The 19393-nt window shown below is 50.8% G+C and overlaps 1 protein-coding gene across 12 annotated transcripts in view; it reads right to left on the minus strand.

Moving 5' to 3' along the window:
• Nucleotides 1-19393, minus strand: part of TANC2 (tetratricopeptide repeat, ankyrin repeat and coiled-coil containing 2) — a 327280-nt gene that overhangs the window by 116911 nt on the left and 190976 nt on the right. The window lies entirely within an intron of this gene.

Consider the following 19393-nt stretch of genomic DNA (forward strand, 5'->3'; position numbering starts at 1 on the left):
GCTGCCTATTTACAGCACAAGAAAATCCACTGAGCCATTAGAATCCATTCATTTGAAACCTCTACCTCACTATGTCTAATTAATTTTGGTAGGAACACATCAGCAGCTGAAATCAGCCACGTTCCAACATAGCAAACCGAGGGAAACCAAACGTGGCAAAAGAATTCTTCCTCCAAATGAAGCAACAACAACAACAACAACAAAAACCCTCCAAAACCATGAAACAAACAAACAAAAGAGTTAATAAATCCTGCTGGTTGCTTTCCTAATGGACAATTTGTGTTCACTTTCAACCTCATTTTCACTGGTTTAACACCAAAGCTGGTTTATGGGCAAACTCTTCATTGAATCAGGTATTTAGGATTGTTCCCTCTGGATTAATTTACCTCCTGAACAGCCCTGGATGATATAAGCAGTGCTGCAGAGCCTGGAAGGGATTGCTCTGTGGACTTCATCTCTTCCAGCAGTTATTTTAAACCAAACCAATTTGGACTTTAGTTAAAAGGCAAAAGCTTAAGGCAGGGAGGGGAACTGGCATGCAGAGTGGGTCTCTTGGGGGGGACCCTAGCTTACCTACCCATGGTACAACCCTGAGAGCTGCAGAGAAACCACAACTTCCCCATCTACACCTGAGGAAACAACATCTCGTGTCAGAGCATTCACAAGGCCTGCAGCAAGCAAGGTGGAGGCAGTGTGGCTGCTGGGGTGAAAAGATGGTGATGCAAATTGGGAGACCTGGAGAGTGTGCAAAGAGTTGGGCAGCCCTGAAGGGGTCAGGTAGGTGGAGCAGATGGTGTCATTGTAGGTCCCTTCCTACTGAAAAGCTAAACTGTTCTACTCTATTCTACTTCATTCCCTCCCCTTTCCCCTTTCCCCTTTCCCCTTTCCCCTTTCCCCTTTCCCCTTTCCCCTTTCCCCTTTCCCCTTTCCTTTCCTTTCCTTTCCTTTTCCTTCCCCCTTCTCTTTCCCATCCTATTCCACTCTCCCTGATTCTTGGGGAGGAAGAATTCAATCTCTACAACTCTCCAAAAGGAGGCTGGAGTGAGGTGGGGTTGGTCTCCTCCCAAAGAACAAGTGATAGGGCAAGAGGAAATAGCCTTAAGTTGCACCAAGGGAGGTTTAGGTTGGATATTAGGAACAACTTCCTAACTGAACCAGTGGTAAAGGCATTGGAACAGGCTGCCCAAGGAGGTGGTGGAGTCATCATCCCTGGAGGTGTTCAAGAACATGTGGGCATGGCACCTGGGGGGATGGTTTCATGGGCATGGTGGTGGTGGACTCCTCAATGACCTTTCCAATCTGAGTGATTCTGATCCCCCTTGGCTCCTGGTCGGATCAAGCCCAGCAACAGCCACGAGCAGAAGGCAATCTGCAGAACACCAAATGGATTTCTGCAGAACCACCAAATGGATTTCTGCAAGTCTGCCATAGTCACATCCTAATTTCCCTGAGCTGCAGAGGGTATTCCAGGACAGGGTCTGTGCTCCAGTGGCTGGGCTGTGTGAGGACATCTCTCCAGCACCTCCCGCGCCAGCCCTGCAGGGATTAACTCTGCTGTACAGCAACAATCCCTTTGGAGGGTGGCATAGGGAATGAAGACCTACCCTGGGGAGGAGTCCTACTCACACTCACAGCAGGCCTCCTGCTGCATCATTACTGTACCCAAACCACATTTCTATGTCAACAATATTCTGAGCCTTAACCCAGGTGCAGGGAAGCTGATAGAAACGGGCAGCAGCAGCCAGCAACGAGCAGGAGCACGCTGCTGGCCACTCCTCCATCACAAGGAGAGTTTTGTATCCAGGGAACAGGGAAGGAGAACACCAAAAAGTCAGATCATACTGAAACCTGCCTTGGCAAGGGGGCTGGACCTGCTGATCTCCAGAGGTCTCTTCCAACCCCTGCCATTCTGTGACACTGTGACTTGCAGGAGTCCTCCTGGGATGCAGATTATACTAAATTATCCCAGAAGGAATCAAGAGAGAAATCCTCCTTCCTTACTGCTTTGGTTAGACTGAACATCTAAGCCACACACCATAGACTGGCTCAGGTTGGAAGTGACCTCAGAGACCATCTGCTCCAACCTTCCCACAATGAGCAGGGACACCTCTCAACCAGACTTGGCTGCTCAAGGCCTCATCCAACCTGGCCTTCAACACTCCCAGGGAGGAGGCAGCCACAGCCTCCCAGGGCAGCCTATTCCAGAGTCTCACCACCCTCCTACCAAAGAACTTCTTCCTGACCTCCAGCCTAACCCTGCTCTGCCTCAGCTTCAAACCATTCCCTCTTGTCCTGTCTATAGACACCCTCAGGAGAAGTCCCTCTGCAGCCTTCCACTAGGATCCTTTCAGGTATTGGAAGGCAGCTCCAAGGTCCCCCTGGAGTCTTCTTCAGGCTGCAGACCCCCAGCTCCCTCAGCCTGTCCTCACAGCAGAAGCACTCCAGCCCTTGGATCATCTTTGTGGGCTCCCCTGGACTCACTCCAACAGTTCTTTATCCTTCTTACACTGGGGACACCAGAACTGGAGGCAGCACTCGAGGTGCTCATCCTCTGAGGTCTCTCTGCTCTGTCATTCACAATGCTGATTCTAATGACCTATGGATAGGAGCTCCTCTAAGAGATGGAGTGTCCCTACAGAGCCTCTAGTGCTCTAGCTGCAGAAGGTCCTGCTGGCTGTGGGGGGTTGGACTAGATGACCTTTAAAGGTCCCTTCCCACCCAAACCATCCTACAAGTCTGTGATTTTAAACCCAAGGATGTCTAATTAACCAGGAGGCCAAAAAACCAGCAAGCTCCAATTTGGGGAAAGATAACCTGATGACCTCAAATCCATCAAAGAGCAGGAATTCTTGCCTTAAGCCTTCTGCTGACAGACAGACCTTCCAGCCTCCAGCCCCCACCAGACAGTGCCCAGCACAGCAGGATACGTGATGGGACACGTTAAGCTGTGCAACGTGCTGGGATGTGAAAAGGGCTCTGCTGATGTGCCATGGGATGCAGGCAGCTCCCTGAGGCTCTTTTCACTGCTGCATCCAGCCAAAAGGAAAAAAAGAAGTCAGAACCCTGCAGTGCCTGGGCCCTGCTCCACCTCAGCTAATGGGATGCGGGCACAGAGACCATGGATGCAGCAGCTGTTGGCAGAAGAGACATCGCTGTGGAGCTCTGGAGGCACGGGGAGGATTACTGCAGGGGATGGAGTAAGGTAGGAAAGACCTCATTGTTCTCTACAACTACCTGAAAGGAGGTTGGAGCCAGGTGGGGGTTGGTCTCTTCTCCCATAGAATGAGAAGCAGGATGAGTGGAAACAGCCTCAAGTTGCCCAGGGCAGTGGTGGAGTCCTCATCTTTGGAGGGAGCTCAAAGCAGTGTAGATGTGGTGCTGAGGGTCATGGGTTAGTGGTGCCCTGGCAGTGCTGGGTTGAAAGTTGGCCTTGATGATCATCATAGAATTGTCCGGACTAGAAGAGACCTCAAGGACCATCCAGTTCAGAACCCTCTGCCATAGGCAGGGACACCTCACACTGTATCAAGTTGCTCAGAGCCACATCCAGTTCAGCCTTAAAGACCTCCAGGGAGGAGGCTTCCACCACGTCCATGAGCAACCTGTTCCAGTGTCTTACAACTCTCATGCTGAAGAACTTCTTCCTAACATCCAATCTGAATCTGCCCATTTCTAGTGTTGCTCCATCCCCCCCAGTCCTATCACTACCTGACACCCTAAAAAGTCCCTCCCCAGCTTTCTTGTAGCCCCCTTCAGATGATAAAAGGTCACCATAAGGTCTCCTCAGAGTCTTCTCTTCTCCAGACTGAACAACCCCAACTCTCTCAGTCTGTCTCCATAGCAGAGGGCTCCAGCCCTCTGATCATCCTCGTGGCCCTTCTCTGGACACATTCCAGCACCCCCAGATCTTTCCTGTACCAGGGGCTCCAAAACTGGATGCAGTACTCCAGCTGGGGTCTTACCAGAGTGGAGCAGAGGGGCAGAATCCCCTCCTTTGCCCTGCTGCCCACACTGCTCCTGCTGCAGCCCAGCATGCAGTTGGCTCTCTGGGCTGCAAGTTCACACTGCTGGCTCATGTTGAGCTTCTCATCCACCATCACCCCCAAGTCCCTCTCCTCAGGACTGCTCTCAAGCCAGTCACTGCCCAGTCTGTATCAGTGCTTGGATTTGCCCCAGCCCAGGCACAGGACCTTGATCCAAAAGATCTCTTCCAACCAAAACGATTCCATGACTCCATGATTCAAGATCTCCAAGTTTTCCTTGGCAGTGCACTTGCCTATGTCAAGCTTTCATTTTCAATCTTGGCTCCTTTCCCTGGGTGAAACATTTTGATTAGACCTTTTTTCCCCCCCCTGCAAATGCCACTGGTGCCAATGTTTTTATTTCTTTGGGTAAAACCCAGAACCCTCTCGGAGCAGCAGCTCAGGCAGGACAGCACCACTGCAGCCAGCACTACGCTTCCTGGAGATTTCCATGTACTGGTAGGTAACAAATATCATTTCTCACTTCTAATATTACTTCTCACTTAGCTGCAAGTTGCCCTGTGCCCTGAAGCAGGAGGCTTTCAACTCTCCTTGTCACAAGAGGAGCAGGCAAGAGGATTTTTTTACCATCCCCTCCAGCTCTCCTCGAGGCAAAGATCGCGCCTGGAAAACATCAACCTCTGTGTCCACCTTTTCAGCTGGAACTGCAGGAGCATGCAGGTTTCTATAGCTACCACTTTATGACGTCCAAGAGCTGTAAATTCTCTGTAAAGATTTACTAAGTCTCCAGCAGGAAGCAGGGATTTTGGTGGCTGAAAGAAAGAACTGCAGCAGGGCACCCAAATGAGGTCCTGCAAGGCTCAGGCAAGCTCTGCGAAGTCAGCCTCGTTTCCACTTGTCTCCAGAGGCATACTCAAGGGAGGTTATTCTTCCCCTGTGCTCAGCACTGGTCAGGCCACACCTTGAGTCCTGTGTCCAGTTCTGGGCCCCTCAATTCAAGAGAGATGTTGAGGTGCTGGGAAGTGTCCAGAGAAGGGCAACAAAGCTGGTGAGGGGCCTGGAAAACAAAGCCTATGAGGAGAGGCTGAAGGAGCTGGGGGTGTTTAGCCTGGAGAAGAGGAGGCTCAGGGTGACCTCATTGCTGTCTACAATTACCTGAAGGGACATTGTAGCCAGGTGGGGATTGGCCTCTTCTCCCAGGCAACCACCAGTAGAACAAGGGGACACAGTCTCAAGTAGTGCCAGGGTAGGTACAAGCTGGATGTTAGGAGGAAGTTCTTCCCAGAGAGAGTGATTGGCATTGGAATGGGCTGCCCAGGGAGGTGGTGGAGGCACTGTCCCTGGAGGTGTTCAAGAAGAGACTGGATGAGGCACTTAGTGCCATGGTCTGGTTGATTGGCCAGGGCTGGGTGCTAGGTTGGACTGGATGAGCTTGGAGCTCTCTTCCAACCTGGTTGATTCTATGATTCTCCACTGAAGCATGACTTGCCTCATTGCATTAGAGAGGTCTCAGCTAACGTCTGCCAGTTGGCAGGCAGGCAAATAAATCTTTTACCCTGGTCTGCAGGAGCTTTCATAAACTTGGCCACAGAAGGATACCCCTAAATAGAGGCAGGGCGCTGCAGAGCGCTCCGGGGAGCTCGGCTGCCACACGCAGCAATTTGGCAGGCAGAAAGCATCAGCCCAAAACCTTCCTGAGGGAAGGCAGCAGCCTTAGGCAGCCACGTGCAGCCCACAGCCCAGGAGCCCCTGGAGCACTCGGTGCTTTCAGAAGAACATTGTTCTCTGCTGGACACCACGGGCCTGGGAGTGTAAGGTTTCTCCATGCAAAGAGAGAAAAAATCGACTTTCAGTCTGCCCTGCTCGAGGCTTGAGGACAAAATCCACTCTCTGTATGCTTACAAGACTGCTCTCAAATAGAGGGCTTAATTCATCCAAGCAGTCCTGTAAAGAGACAGAGATTAAACAGGTAAACCCATTTCTGCTTCCAGCCTCGAGGTATTATAAATCACAGGCAGCACACAAAAGGTCTTGAGACATAATGAAAAATACCTTGGCAGCAGCATCCTGCTGACCCCAGGACTCCTGCTCTAAATCTGAATTCCCTGCTGCAACAGCTGTCAGGCAGGGTGAGGAATGCTGCAAACACCTGGAAGGGTTCATGCCTGTGTGTGCTACTTGGGCTAGGGATGCATGGCCTGGGTGAAAAAGCACTTGCGTGCCTGAGACACTCCCACAAGGGTCTCAGCCAGCTGCACAGTGCCCACACCCTGCAGGCTCTCTGCCTTGCCCTGCCTCACCCCAAATGCTGTCTTTCTCCCACACCTTCACATGTCAGTGCAGGGACTCACTAGACTGGCCATGAGAAGACACAGAGACATCCAACTTCATCCTGGGCTGCAGCCACTGTCTCCTGAGACCCCACCCAGATTACTGTATACAGTTCTGGAGCCCCCCAACACAAGAAGGACATGGGACTGTTGGAGCCAGGCCAGAGGAGGCCACCAAGATGCTTAGAGCGTTGCAGCAGCTCTGCTATAAGGACAGGCTGAGAGAGTTTGGGCTCTGCAGTCTAGAGAGGAGAAGGCTTTGAAGAGATCTTGGAGTGGCCTTCAAGTATCTGAAGGGGGCTACAGGAAGGCTGAGGAGGAACTACTGACAAGGTCTTGTAATGACAGGATGAGGAGAAAAGGATTTAAACTGGCAGAGAGGAGATTTAAACTGGCAGAGAGGAGATTTAAACTGGATGCTAAGAAGTTCTTTCCAGTGAGGGTGGTGAGACACAGGTACAGGTTGCACAGGGAGGCTGTGGATGTTCCCTCCCTGGAGGTGTTCGAGGCCAGGCTGGATGAGGCTGTGAGTAACCTGCTCTAGTGGGAGGTGCAGGGGCCTATGGCAGGGAGTTGGAAGTGGATGAGCTCTGAGGTCACTTCCAACCTACACCATTCTATGCTAAGCATGACCAGCAGGTCGAGGGAGGTGACTTCTCTCCATCTACTCTGTCCTCATGAGCTCCCACCTACAGTCCTGCAGCTAGCTCTGGGGCCCCCAGCTTATGAAGAATGTGGACCTGTTGGAATGAGTCCAGAGGATGCCACAGAAATGATCCAAGGGCTGGAACCTCTCTGCTGCGAGGACAAGCTGAGAGAGTTTGGGTTGTTCAGCCTGGAGAAGAGAAGGCTCCAGGGAGACCTTCTTGTGGCCTTTTGGTATTTAAAGGGGACAGACCATTTACAAAGTGCCAGGACAAGGGGAAATGGCTTTAAATCAGAAAAAGCTGGATTTAGATTAGATATTAGGAAGAAATTCTTCCCCATGAGGGTGGTGAGACACAGGAACAGGTTGCCCAGGCAGCTGTGGATCTCCCATTGCTGGAAGCAGTCAAAGCCAGGTTGGAAGGAGCCCTGAGCAACCTGCTCTAGTAGGTGTCCCTACCCATGGCAGGGGGATGGAACTAGGTGGTCTTGAAGATCCCTTCCAACCCAAACCATTCTGTGGTTTCATGATCCACAGCACCTCCCAGCACCTTCTTTATTCAGTGCCCTCACTGTATTGTCCACCTCTGACCACTAAGGACCCTTCCTTCCTTCTGTCTTATCAACATCAGTTGAAGTTTTTTCCCTTCAGCATCAGCAAGGACAAATCTTCTTCTCTTTTTTTTTTCTTTGAAGACCATTAGAGCCTTGAAAATGGTTTTTAAATGATAAGACTTAAACAAGAAAGCAGAAAGGAGGCACATGTGGGGGTGGGTGCACAAGGGGAGGGAGGGAAGTTATTTGCTGTAACTTTCTGGGCAAGGTTGGCTCATTGTGAAGCTTTTCATAACCATGAAGGTTAAAATCCTCCTGCTCTTAAAATAAAAGCTGAGAGTCCCAGCTCACCTCAAGCCACCAACAGCTAAAGCATTACAGAGAACTCACTGATCACAGTATCCAAAATAACACTGTGGGAGTCAGCAGCACTGCATTTTCCTCCAGCTCTCTTCTCCTCTGTCTCTGTAGTTTATTCTTTCTTTCAATTTTTCACTCAATATTTTTTTCCACCTCCCAGGCTGGACCATAAACTGCAGCAGATTTCACAGCTGCGGTGTAACATCTGTTCTGTGTCACCTCCTTCAGCCCTAAGCATTCTTCTTTCTCCTTGTTTTTCTCCCCAGTAACAAAGCATCACAGAACCACAGAATCACTGAGGCTGACAAGGGCCCTCTGAGATCAAGCCCAGCCTACAACCTAACACCACAACAGCATTAAGGTTGGGAAAGACCTCTTCAGATCACCCAGCCCAACCATCAAGCTAACACCACCACAGCCATTAAGCCATGGCCCCAAGTGCCATGGCCACAGGTTTCTTGAACACCTCCAGGGATAGGGACACCACCACCTCCCTTGGCAGCCTGTGCCAGTGCCTGACAACTCTTGCAACATAAGATCACAGGCTCACAGGATGTCAGGGCTTGGAAGGGACCCAAAGAGATCATCGAGTTCAACCCCCCTACTGCAGCAGGACAATGCTATCTACCACAGATCACAGAGGAACACATCCAGACAGGCCTGGAAAGGCTCCAGAGAAGGAGACCCCACAACCTCTCTGGGGAGCCTGTGCCAGAGCTCTGGGACCCTTCCAGTAGAGAAGTTCCCCCTTGTGTTGAGGCAGAACCTCTTGTGCTGCAACTTACACCCACTGCTGCTTGTCCCATCCCAGAGAGCAGTGAGCAGAGCCTGTCCCCCCCCTCCTGGCAGCCCTCAGATACTTATAAACATTGATCAAATCCCCTCTAAGTCTTCTTTTCTCCAGACTAAAAAGTCCCAGGTCTCTCAGCCTCTCCTCACCAGCCATGCCCTCCAGTCCCTAATCACCCTTGTAGCCCTCTGCTGGACCCTCTCCAGCAGATCCTTGTCCCTCTTAAGCTGGGGGGCCCAACACTGAACACAGTATTCAAGGTGAAGTCTCACCAGGGCAGAGTAGAGGGGCAGGAGAACCTCCCTTGGTCTGCTGGACACAATCTTCCTAATACAGCCCAGGATCCCATTGGCCTTCTTGGCCACCAGGGCACATTGCTGTGCCATGGGCAACTTGTTAGCCACCAGGACCCCCAGGACCCTCTCCACAGGACTGCTTTCCTGCAAAGAAATTAATCCTCATCTCCAACCTAAACCCCTCCTTGTGCAACTTGAGGCCATTTCTTCTTGTTCTATCGCTTAGCTACTATGAAGAAGAGACCAACACTCACCTTGCTCCAGCCTCCTTTCCAGGAGGTGTAGAGAGCAATGAGGTCTCTCCTCAGCCTCCTCTTCTCCAGACTAAACACCCTCAGCTGCTCCTCCCCAGCCCTGGTCTCCATACCCTTCATCAGCTTCATTGCCATTATCTGGACCTGTTGCAGTGCCTGACCACTCTTGCAGCAAGAAATCCTTCCCCATCTCATCTCCTCTCATGTCTCATCTCACACACCTGTACCTGACTCCTCATTTATCCAGTATTTAAGGGCCAGACCTTGGTGTCAAATCCACCCCCTGATGCCTCAGTGGCTTCAGTGGAGGCAGAGCAGGGCTGTTCCTTGGTGTGTCCATGGTGTCTTCCCCCTGACACCCACCATGAAGCACCTCACACATCCATTTGCTTTCTGCCTGATTTGACCTCTTAATGAAATGGAGAAGGAACTGAACCGGGATTCAGAGGTGGTGTCCTTCAGCACTTCATGTGCTTGGGATGCTGTGACCTCACCAAATTTGCTCCAGAGCTGATGAGATGCCTCATAAATAACCTCCCCTTTTCACCCCCTAAACTGCCAGCCTGTCACCTGCAATATGCAGACACATGAGGGAACAAAAGCTCATCATCCATCAACAGCAGAAGACTTTTCTTTGCCAGGGAGCTCCTCCTTTGGGGGAATGAGCCCAAATGGAAGCTGCTGAGATTTCAAACCAGGTCTGTAATTCTTAGGAATCTTATTCATTATTAACAGAGCATTTCATAATACTGATGGGAATGTCAGGATTCAACTGCTTTAGCTGTAAGATCACAAAAATATTTAACCTGAGTTAAATTTATCTTGATGTGCCTTTTGAGCTGCTCTTTGTTCCCTTCTCAAAGCAAACAAATCTGTCTTGATTTTATTGTCAGCAGCAGCTATTCTGCTTAGCATGCACTCCAGATGAATTTATTACAGGCCTATTTTTAACCCATGAAGGCATAAATCTGTAGAAAGCAACAACTTGATGAAAGCTCAGGAGTCAAGGTGGAAAGAAAAAACAAACCCAACCAACAAACCACAAAAGAAAGAGGGGGGAAAAAAACTACATTCCAAGGAGCTCCTGCAGGGGATGGAGTCCTTTACAGAATCAACCCAATCAAAATGGTTGGAAGGGACCTCTAGAGATCATCTGGTTCCACTCACCCCTAGAGAAGGTTCACCTGGAGCAGGTTGCACAGGTTGGCATCCAGGTGGGTTCTGAATGACTCCAGAGTTGGAGACTCCACCACCTCTCTGGGCAGCCTGATCCAGTGCTCCACCAACCTCCAAGTAAAGAAGTTCCTCTTCATGTTTAGATATGTTTAAGGTCCTGGGAACCACTGAAAACAGCCTGGCCTCATCCTCCTGACACCCACCCTTAAGGCATTGATCATCCAACTTGGTCCTGAACATCTCCAGGGAGGTTATGGAGCACAGAAGCACCCAATGTGATCAAAGATCACATTGGGTGCTTCTGTGCTCCATAACCTCCCTGGGAAACCTCTGCCAGGGTCTCCCCACCCTCAACCTCTGCCAGTCTCTCACCACCCTCACTGCAAAGAACTTCTTCCTGACATCCACTTTCAATCTCTCCTCTGCCACTTTAAACCCATTCCTCCTCCTCCTGCCCATTACAAGAGCAGGTTGTCCAAGTGGGTTTGGAATAACTGCAGTGATGAAGGCTCCAGCACCTCTCTGGGCAGCCTGTTCCAGTGTTCCACCACCCTCAAGGTATAAAAGTTCCTCTTCATGCTCAGATGGAACTTCCTGGGTTTGAGCTTGTGACCATTGGCACTGCTGAAATAAACAGCCTGGTCCCATCCTCCTGACACTCATCCTTATGGTATTGAGCAGCACTGAGAAGATTCCTCCTCAGTCTGCTTATTTCCAGGCTAAGATGCCCCAAGTCCCTCAGCCTTTCTCCCTAAGAGTGATGTTCCAGACCCCTACCTATCTTTGTAGCCCTTTGCTGTACCCTCTCAAGCTGTTCCCTGTGCTTCTTCAACTGGGGAGCCCAAAGGTGGACACAGCACTCAAGATGAAACCTCACCAGGGCAGCACAGAGGGAGAGTAAAACCTCCCTCAACCTGCCTACCAATTTCTTCCTGATGCATCCCAGGATAAAATTGGCCTTTTTGGCCACAGGGGCACACTGCTGGCTCATGCTCAGCCTGCTGTCCACCAGCACACTCAGGGCTTTCCCCACAGAGCTGCTTCCTAGCAGGAAGAAAAGCCTAGAGAAGAGGAGACTCAGGGGAAGAGCTTACTGCTTTCTACAGGGGGAGACATCACTGCTCTCTACAACTACCTGAAGGGAGGCTGTAGGCAGCTGAGGTTGGTCTCTTCTCCCAGGCAACCAGGGACAGAAGAAGAGGACACAGCCTCAAGCTGTGCCAGGGCAGGTTCAGGCTGAATGTTAGGAGGAAGTTGTTGGCAGAGAGAGTGATTGGCATTGGGATGGGCTGCCCAGGGAGGTGGTGGAGTGCCCATCCCTGGAGGTGTTTATAAGGAGGCTGCATGAGGCACTTAGTGCCAGGGTTTAGTTAATTAGAAGGTGTTAGGTTGGACTTGATGACCTTGAAGGTCTTTTCCAAAGAGATTAATTCTGATTCTGAAGGAATTAGTTGAAACCTTTACACTGTAACCATTAACTCCTGCCCAGGGTCACTCCTCACCTGCTCTGGCACAGAGCTATTCCTCCCCAGGTGCAGGACCCTGTGCTTGCCCTTGCTGAACTTCAGGAGATTCATCCCTGCCCAACCCTCCACCTATCCAAGCCACTCTGGGTGGTGGCACAGCCTGCTGGGCTGCCACTCCCCCCAGTTTTGTGTCATTCCCTGTCACACCCCACAAAGTCCAAGTGAAGCTGACTGCCCCACTCAGCCCATGCTGCAGGAAGGTAACACAGCTCTCTGGGTGCCCTTTCAGCTGCTCCACACCAAACCTCTCTCCCTGCTCAAGATGATGCCTCTGACACCATGCAGGGAGCACAGAGCAGGTCCTCTCTGAGCTCTGCATTACAGGAATGCTGTTTCAGACTGGAATAAATCACAGCAAGAGGCAACAGGCTAACAGCTGTGGCCCTCAGCGCCCAGGGGAGGCTGACTTGAAGCGCAGCTTGAACACCACAAGCTCTGGGGTGAGCTTTCCATAGTGGCAGAAAATGCTTTCTGCTTGATTTTGCAGCCTTGCTAAGTAAGATTGGTGGAGATTTCCTCATCCTTCGCTGCATTCAGGCTGCAAAACTTTGCTGCAGGGCCAGGAAGTGCAAAGTTCCACCCTCCCGTAGCAGCACATGAGTCTTTGCCCAGTTTTTGCTCTTCAGTAGCAGATTCTGAGCATTAACAGTTGGCTGCTCTTACACAGTGAGAGCCAAAAACTAATCCTGGAAGCTGCTCAGAGGTCAAAGTCAGGTCAGCATTTTCACCAGCCATTCTGTTTTACATGAAGAGGATTTAGTGTTTTCCAGGAGAAAGGGCTGACTTGCTCCTGTCTCTCCTCTTGGCTCACCTCCTCTCTCCTCCTTCCCCATCTCTTCCAAACACAAGCCTCTGAATTTGAAGATCTGAACCTTGTAACATCTTTTGTCACCCTTCCAACGTAAGCAGACCAAGCTGTACTGTGGAGGATGTAACATTTCTGGCTAAGTCTGTTCTAACCCAATTGAAGCATTGATTAAAGTCATCAGCAAGCATGAAATAGCCTCTGTGCTGTGCAGATCAGAGACCTGCCACACTTGGTCCCTAATCATTGAAATTATGTAAGAGGTGACATCCAAATGGACAGGAATAACTCCAAGAGGACAAGCCATCAGAGAAAACCCCCACTGCTCAAAAACTGGTCTTTACATCCAGATTAGAACACCAAAGTGCCCACTTTGTGGATAGTTATGCTCTTAATGCAGTTAACTCAGCCTAAAGAGCCACATTCTCTTCCCTTTGACAAATTAATGCTGTGTCTGGCAATACAGACATGGAAAATCAGCTTAATGTGGATAAAAGCACTTTATGGGAAGCAGAAGTCACATGGAGAGAAGCAATTATGCATAATGGTGTCAGGATCAACTTCCCACCTTGATTAACTCTTTCTGTCCTTTTAATTCTCAACCATAACTCTCAGTCACAGCTCTGCAATCTAACTCTCAAAGAGCACATTATTAACTCTCTGGGACACACATAAGAGCCTCTGAGGTTTTAAACTGTGACATTTGGTAGCAATTCACAATTACAGAATCATAGAATGGTCCAGGCTGGAAGAGACCTCCAGAGGTCATCCAGTCCAACACCCCCCTGCAGCCAGCAGGGACATCCTCAGCTAGATCAGGCTGCCCTGAGCCCTGTCCAGCCCTCAACTTGAATATCTCCAGGGATGAGGCCTCAACCACCTCCCTGGGCAACCTGTTCCAGTGTTCTACCACCCTAGATGTAGAAGTGATGCTAGATTTAGAAGTGATGCTCATCTGAACTCAAGACTAATGGGTGTCAAAGACCAGATCAAGCCCAAGCCACAGATCTTATCAGGATGAGTAAGAAACTCATTGGAGCTGCCTGTTACTCTTGGAGCTAATGGCTTAGATCTCATGCTCCCAACACAAGAAGGACATGGACCTGATGGAGTGGGTCCAATGGAGGCCACAAAGATGACCAGAGGGCTGAGCACCTCTCCTGTGAAGACAGGCTGAGAGAGCTGGGGCTGTTCAGCCTGGAGAAGGCTGCAGGAAGACTTTAGAGCAGCCTTCCAGTAACTGAAGGAAGTTTGCAGGGGAGATGGGGAGAGACTGTTCAGAAGGGCTTGGAGTGATAGGACAAGAGGCAATGGTATGAAACTAGAGCAGGGGAGATTTAGAGTGGACATTTGGAAGAAGTTCTTTGTAATGAGGGTGGTGAGAGACTGGAACAAGTTGCTGGGGAGGTGGTGGAGGCTCCATCCCTGGACACATTCAAGGTCAGGCTTGATGGGGCTCTGAGCAACCTGCTCTAGCTGCAGATGTCCCTGCTGACTGCAGCAGGGTTGGACTGGATGGCCTTTAAAGGTCCCTTCCAGCCCAGTGCATTCTATGAGTCAGTGATTTGGGAGGAGCAGGAGGGACCATGACTCAGAAAAGATAAAACACCCAGAGAAAGGTTCACTCTTTTTCTTGCAGACAGAAATGACGTCGAAACCAGAGTGGTTCTGACAAGGAAATCTCCAACAGATTTACACCTTTCAGGTCCAAGTGAAGCTGCTCAGACTGAAAGCCACATCGTTACCATCATCTGCAGAGCCCAAACACTAGCAGGGGGTAGGTAAACAAGATGATTATGTCTGAATCCAACTACTGAAGAATGCAACCAGAAGGGCAAGCTGGTCCCTGACTCTCCAGAAACAGGCAAGCTGATGTGGCCCTGCCAGGAGAGCAAAGCAGGAGGTGGCCTTTGCTTCCTAAACATGGACAATTTGGCTGCTTTGCTCTGTAGAGAAAATCATTCTAGGGAATTGCTGCCATGCAGAGAGCTCCCCTCCAAGCTGTTGCACACCCAATTCCCAGCCCACCAGGAGGGCAATGATCAACCTGCACATCCATCTCCAGCCTCCCCTTGCTCCAGCTGGCCTTGTACCTGCAGATGACAGCAGAGGTACAGAACAGCAGCCAAAAGCATCCAATTTTCTTCACTGCTGTGAAGTCTGGCTGGAGAAGGCCATTTTCCCCCCACGACTAGTTGCAGCTGTTCAGCTTCCATCAAATGCCAGAACAAGAAGGTGCTGAAAATGTTATTGTCCAAATGAAAGGAGAGGAGGAAACAAGGGGAGAAAGAGGCTCATGATTTCCTTTGAGTGCACACACCAGCAGAGGAAGGCTTTGCCTCTTGAAAGCCTTGAAAAGTGCCTCCCCTACTCCATACAAAGGTATTTGTCCATGGCTTCTCCATCTGGGATACATTAGCACAGCCCTGGGACAAGCTACCTTCTGTTACTTCCAAAGTCTGCATGGGAAAAGGAGTTCCCAGCAGAACTCTGAGGAAACTTCTTCATGAGATGCAAAAAAAGACAAATGTATTAGGCTTAAAAATGAGTTCCTGTGGTGCTGCTGTAAAGGAACACAGACTCCTAGATGCACTGGCTTGGAAAGGACCTCCAAAGGTCATCAGTTCAACCCTCCTGCAGTCAGCAGGGACATCCCCAACTAGATCAGGTTGCTCAGAGCCTCATGAAGCCTGACCTTGAAAGTATCCAGGGATGAGGCCTCTAGCACCTCCCTGGAGAACCAGTTCCAGTGTTCCACCTCTGAGCAAAACGATTCAGTGTCTTATCAGGTCAGGAACTGGGACTATGCTGATGCTTCTCTGACTCCCAGGTGTAGCTCAAAGGCCACCCAGACCTCCTCTGGCTTTTACATGGACAAGGAACTCCACATTCTGTCACCTTCAGGTTGGCACCTGTCATCCAGCCACAAGACCTGGAGGAGCCCAACCCCACAGCACACCCTGACAGACCTCAGTGGTGCCAGCAGCTGAAAAAAGCAGAGCACAGGCTTTTTGCCTGCTCTGCTGCTCCACAACAGGCTTTGTTCAAGTCTTAGACCTGATGCACAGCTCTGTCAGAGGTAAGACCCAGCTGGAACCAAGCATCCACTTTTACTCACCATGGTTTTCCAGCCCAAGCAAGGCTTCAAGAAGCTGCTGTTGGAGGGGGTGAAGCTCTGTTTGTGGGGCATGGTGAGCAGAGAAGGAAGGGTGTGAGCCACTGCAGTAGCTCTTCCCAGCACTCATTAACCTACTCGGGTTTGCAGCTCAGAACAGCTTCTCAGATCAGGCAGAAGTGCTACAAAGGTTGCTGTGGCACACAGGAGCTGAACCAAGCCTGGATTTCCTGATCAGCCAAGCAAAAGATTAATAGCTAGGGAAACTAACCTCCCTGAATGATCAACCTGCCTTTCTCCTGTCTTTCTTACCACATTAACTGTTGGCAAAGTAACAGCTGGAGAAATCACAGCATCACAGAAAGTTAGGGGTGGGAAGGGACCTCCAAAAATCAGTGAGTCCAACCCTTCTGTAAGAGCAGGGTCACCCAGGGCAGGCTGCACAGGAATGCATCCAGGTGGGGTTTGAAAGTCTCCAGAGTAGGAGACTCCACAACTTCCCTGGGCAGCCTGCTCCAGGGCTCCAGCACCCTCACCCAAAGAAGGTTCTCATGTTGAGGCGGAATCTCCTGTGCTCCAGTTTATTCCTTGTCCTTTCACTGGGCACCATCAGAAGGAGCCTGGAACCCTCATCTTGACTCCTCAGCTCTTTATAGGTATTGATCAGATGCCTTCACAGCCTTCTCTCAGCCCCAGGTCTCTCAGTCTTCCTTCATGAGAGATGTTCAAGGCCCCAGATCATCATCCTCATAGCCTCTGTCGGACTCTCTCCTGCACAGTGCTGCAGGTGTGGTCCCACCAGAGCAGAGGAGAGGAGGAGAAGAACCTCCCCAGACATGCTGGACACTTTTCTTGATAGACTCCATAAGTACTCCCCTAAAACACGTGGCAAGGACCATCCTGCCTGATGTTCTGCAGACATCATTCTCTTCCTACTGTGCTCTTAACAGCTGCTGAGCAGAAACTAATCTGTCTGTGCTGTTTTCTCAGGCCTCTTTACACTTGCAACCTACAGCTCACTGGAATGAAAATCTGCTTCAGCAGCTGCAGAAGTTCACTGTAATTGGGAGTTAATTTCAATGGGCTCCTGTCCAAGTCTGGACTTAAGAGGAGCAGTTCTGTGAGTGGCACAGAGTGACTGACAAGGTGGCAGTGACAGCCATGGGGCAAAGAGGGTAGTCAGGCTCTTACATTTATAAGCATAGAATCCAGCAGTATTTGAACTATGAACATCCAGCTTCTTGCCTCTGACATCAAAGAAGAGCAGCTAGGGACTAAATGGCACTAAGGGGAAGAAAATCCTGGGAAATTAGGTGCTTTTAAAATGACCTGAGGTGGCAGGAGGGGCTGGCAGCTCTGGATAACAGCCACTGCCTAGCACCAAGACCAACACATCCTCCTTACTGAAGGAAGAAGCTTTTGTCTCTCTGACTCAGCATCTCCCCTGTCACAAATGGGCATGGACAGCTGCTGAAGGAGAGGATGCAGGAGAACAGAGCTGTAGGATTGTCCAGTGGAGGCTACAAAGGTGCTGAGGGACTTGGAGCATCTCTGTGAGGAGGAAGGGCTGAGAGCCCTGGGGCTGCTGAGCCTGGGAAAAAGCAGCTTGAGAGGGGATCTGAACAAAGATCATCCACAGCTGAAGGATGGGGGCAAGAGGATGAGGCCAAATTCTTCTCACTGGTGCCCAGCAACAGGACAAAGGACAACAAGCACAAACTGGAATCTAGAAGGTTCCAATTGAGCATGTGGAGAAACTTCTTTGCTGTGAGGGTGTTGGAGCCCTGGAGCAGGCTGCCCAGAGAGGTTGTAGAGTCTCCTTCTCTGGAGAAGTTCTAAACCCACCTGGACATTGTGATCCTGAGCAAGCTGCTGTGGGTGACCCTGCTTTAGCAGGGGGGCTGGACTGGATGATCTCCAGGGGCTCCTTCCAACCCCCAGCATGCTGGGATTCTGGGATACATGACAGGAGAAACTTGCTAGAAAAATAAACATCCCAAAGAACCTCATCAGAAGTGACAACAATGCTCTCAGAGTCACAGAATGGAGAGGGCTGGAGGTGACCCCTGGAGAGCATCTATTCCAGCCCCCTGTCTGAGCAGGTTCACCTAGAGCAGGTTGCACAGCAAGAAGCAAAAAGGAGAAGATGGGAAGCAGGAAGAGAAGAAGGAAAACTCTTCCTCTTCTGCTGTTCAAACAGATTCCAAAACACTGCACCAATTCACTTTGCTTTCAGCCTCATCCACTCCAACTTCCACCAACCCTGCGTGGTTTCACCTGTGCCGAACAGGAGCTGGAGGGACACAACTCCCTGTGGTCACTGCAGTACTGACTCTGACCTGTTGGAAGGCAGCAAAAGGGAAAAGGACTTGGGGGGTCCTAGCTGATGGGAGATCGACCACGAGCCAGCAATGTGCTCTGGTGTACAGGAGGGCCAAAGCCATTCTGGGGTGGATTAGAAGGGCTGTGGTTAGCAGCCCTTCTACTCTGCCCTGGTGAGGCCACATCTGGAGTACTGTGTCCAGTTCTGAGCCTCCCAGTTCAAGAGGGACATAGAACTGCTGGAGAGAGCTCAGCACAGAGCCACAAAGATGATGAGGAGAGCCTGAAGGAGCTGGGGCTGGGAGCTTGGAGAAGAGGAGACTGAGAGGTGACCTCAGCAATGGTTATCAGTATGTAAAGGTGAGTGGCAGGAGCTGGAGCCAGGCTCTGCTGGGGGATGCCAGTGCCAGCACAAGGGGCAGTGGTGGAAGCTGAGGCAGAGGAATTTTCATTTAAACGTGAAGAAGATTTTTCTTTTGTCCCCCCTGTGAGGGTGGCAGAGTCCTGGCACAGGCTGCCCAGGGGGCTTGTGGAGTCTTTCTCTCAGGAGATATTCAAACCCTGCCTGGATGCCTTCCTGTGTGATCTGCTATGGCTCACAGGATGTGAGGAGTTGGAAGGGACCCAAAGAGATCATTGACTCCAACCTTCCTGGCAGAGCAGGACCATACAATCTAGCTCAGGTCACACAGGAACACATCCAGACAGGCCTTGAAAGGCTCCAGAGAAGGAGACTCCACAACCTCTCTGGGCAGCCTGTGCCAGTGCTCTGGGACCATTACAGTCACAGAATCATAGAATCAACCAGGTTGGAAGAGACCTCCAAGATCATCCAGTCCAACCTAGCACCCAGCCCTATCCAGTCAACCAGACCATGGCACCAAGTGCCTCATCCAGTCTTCTCTTGAAGACCTCCAGGGACGGTGCCTCCACCACCTCCCTGGGCAGCCCATTCCAACACCAATCACTCTCTCTGCGAAGAAGATCCTCCCTGTGCTGAGCTGGAACCTCCTGTGCTGCAGCTTCCATCCACTGCTGCCTGTGCTGCAGCTTCCATCCACTGCTGCTTGTCCTAGCCCATGGAACAAGTGAAAAGAGTGATCCTGCTCTGGCAGGGAGGCTGGGCTGGATGAGCTTTGGGGATGCCTTCCAGCCCCTGACATTCTGTGCTCCTGTAATGCCAACCCACCCCCATTAACCACCAGCCGGGGGCAGCTGCTGAGCCCGCAGGGTGGC

Source organism: Pogoniulus pusillus, chromosome 40 (assembly GCF_015220805.1).
Source record: "Pogoniulus pusillus isolate bPogPus1 chromosome 40, bPogPus1.pri, whole genome shotgun sequence".
NCBI classification, from domain to species: Eukaryota; Metazoa; Chordata; class Aves; order Piciformes; family Lybiidae; genus Pogoniulus; species Pogoniulus pusillus.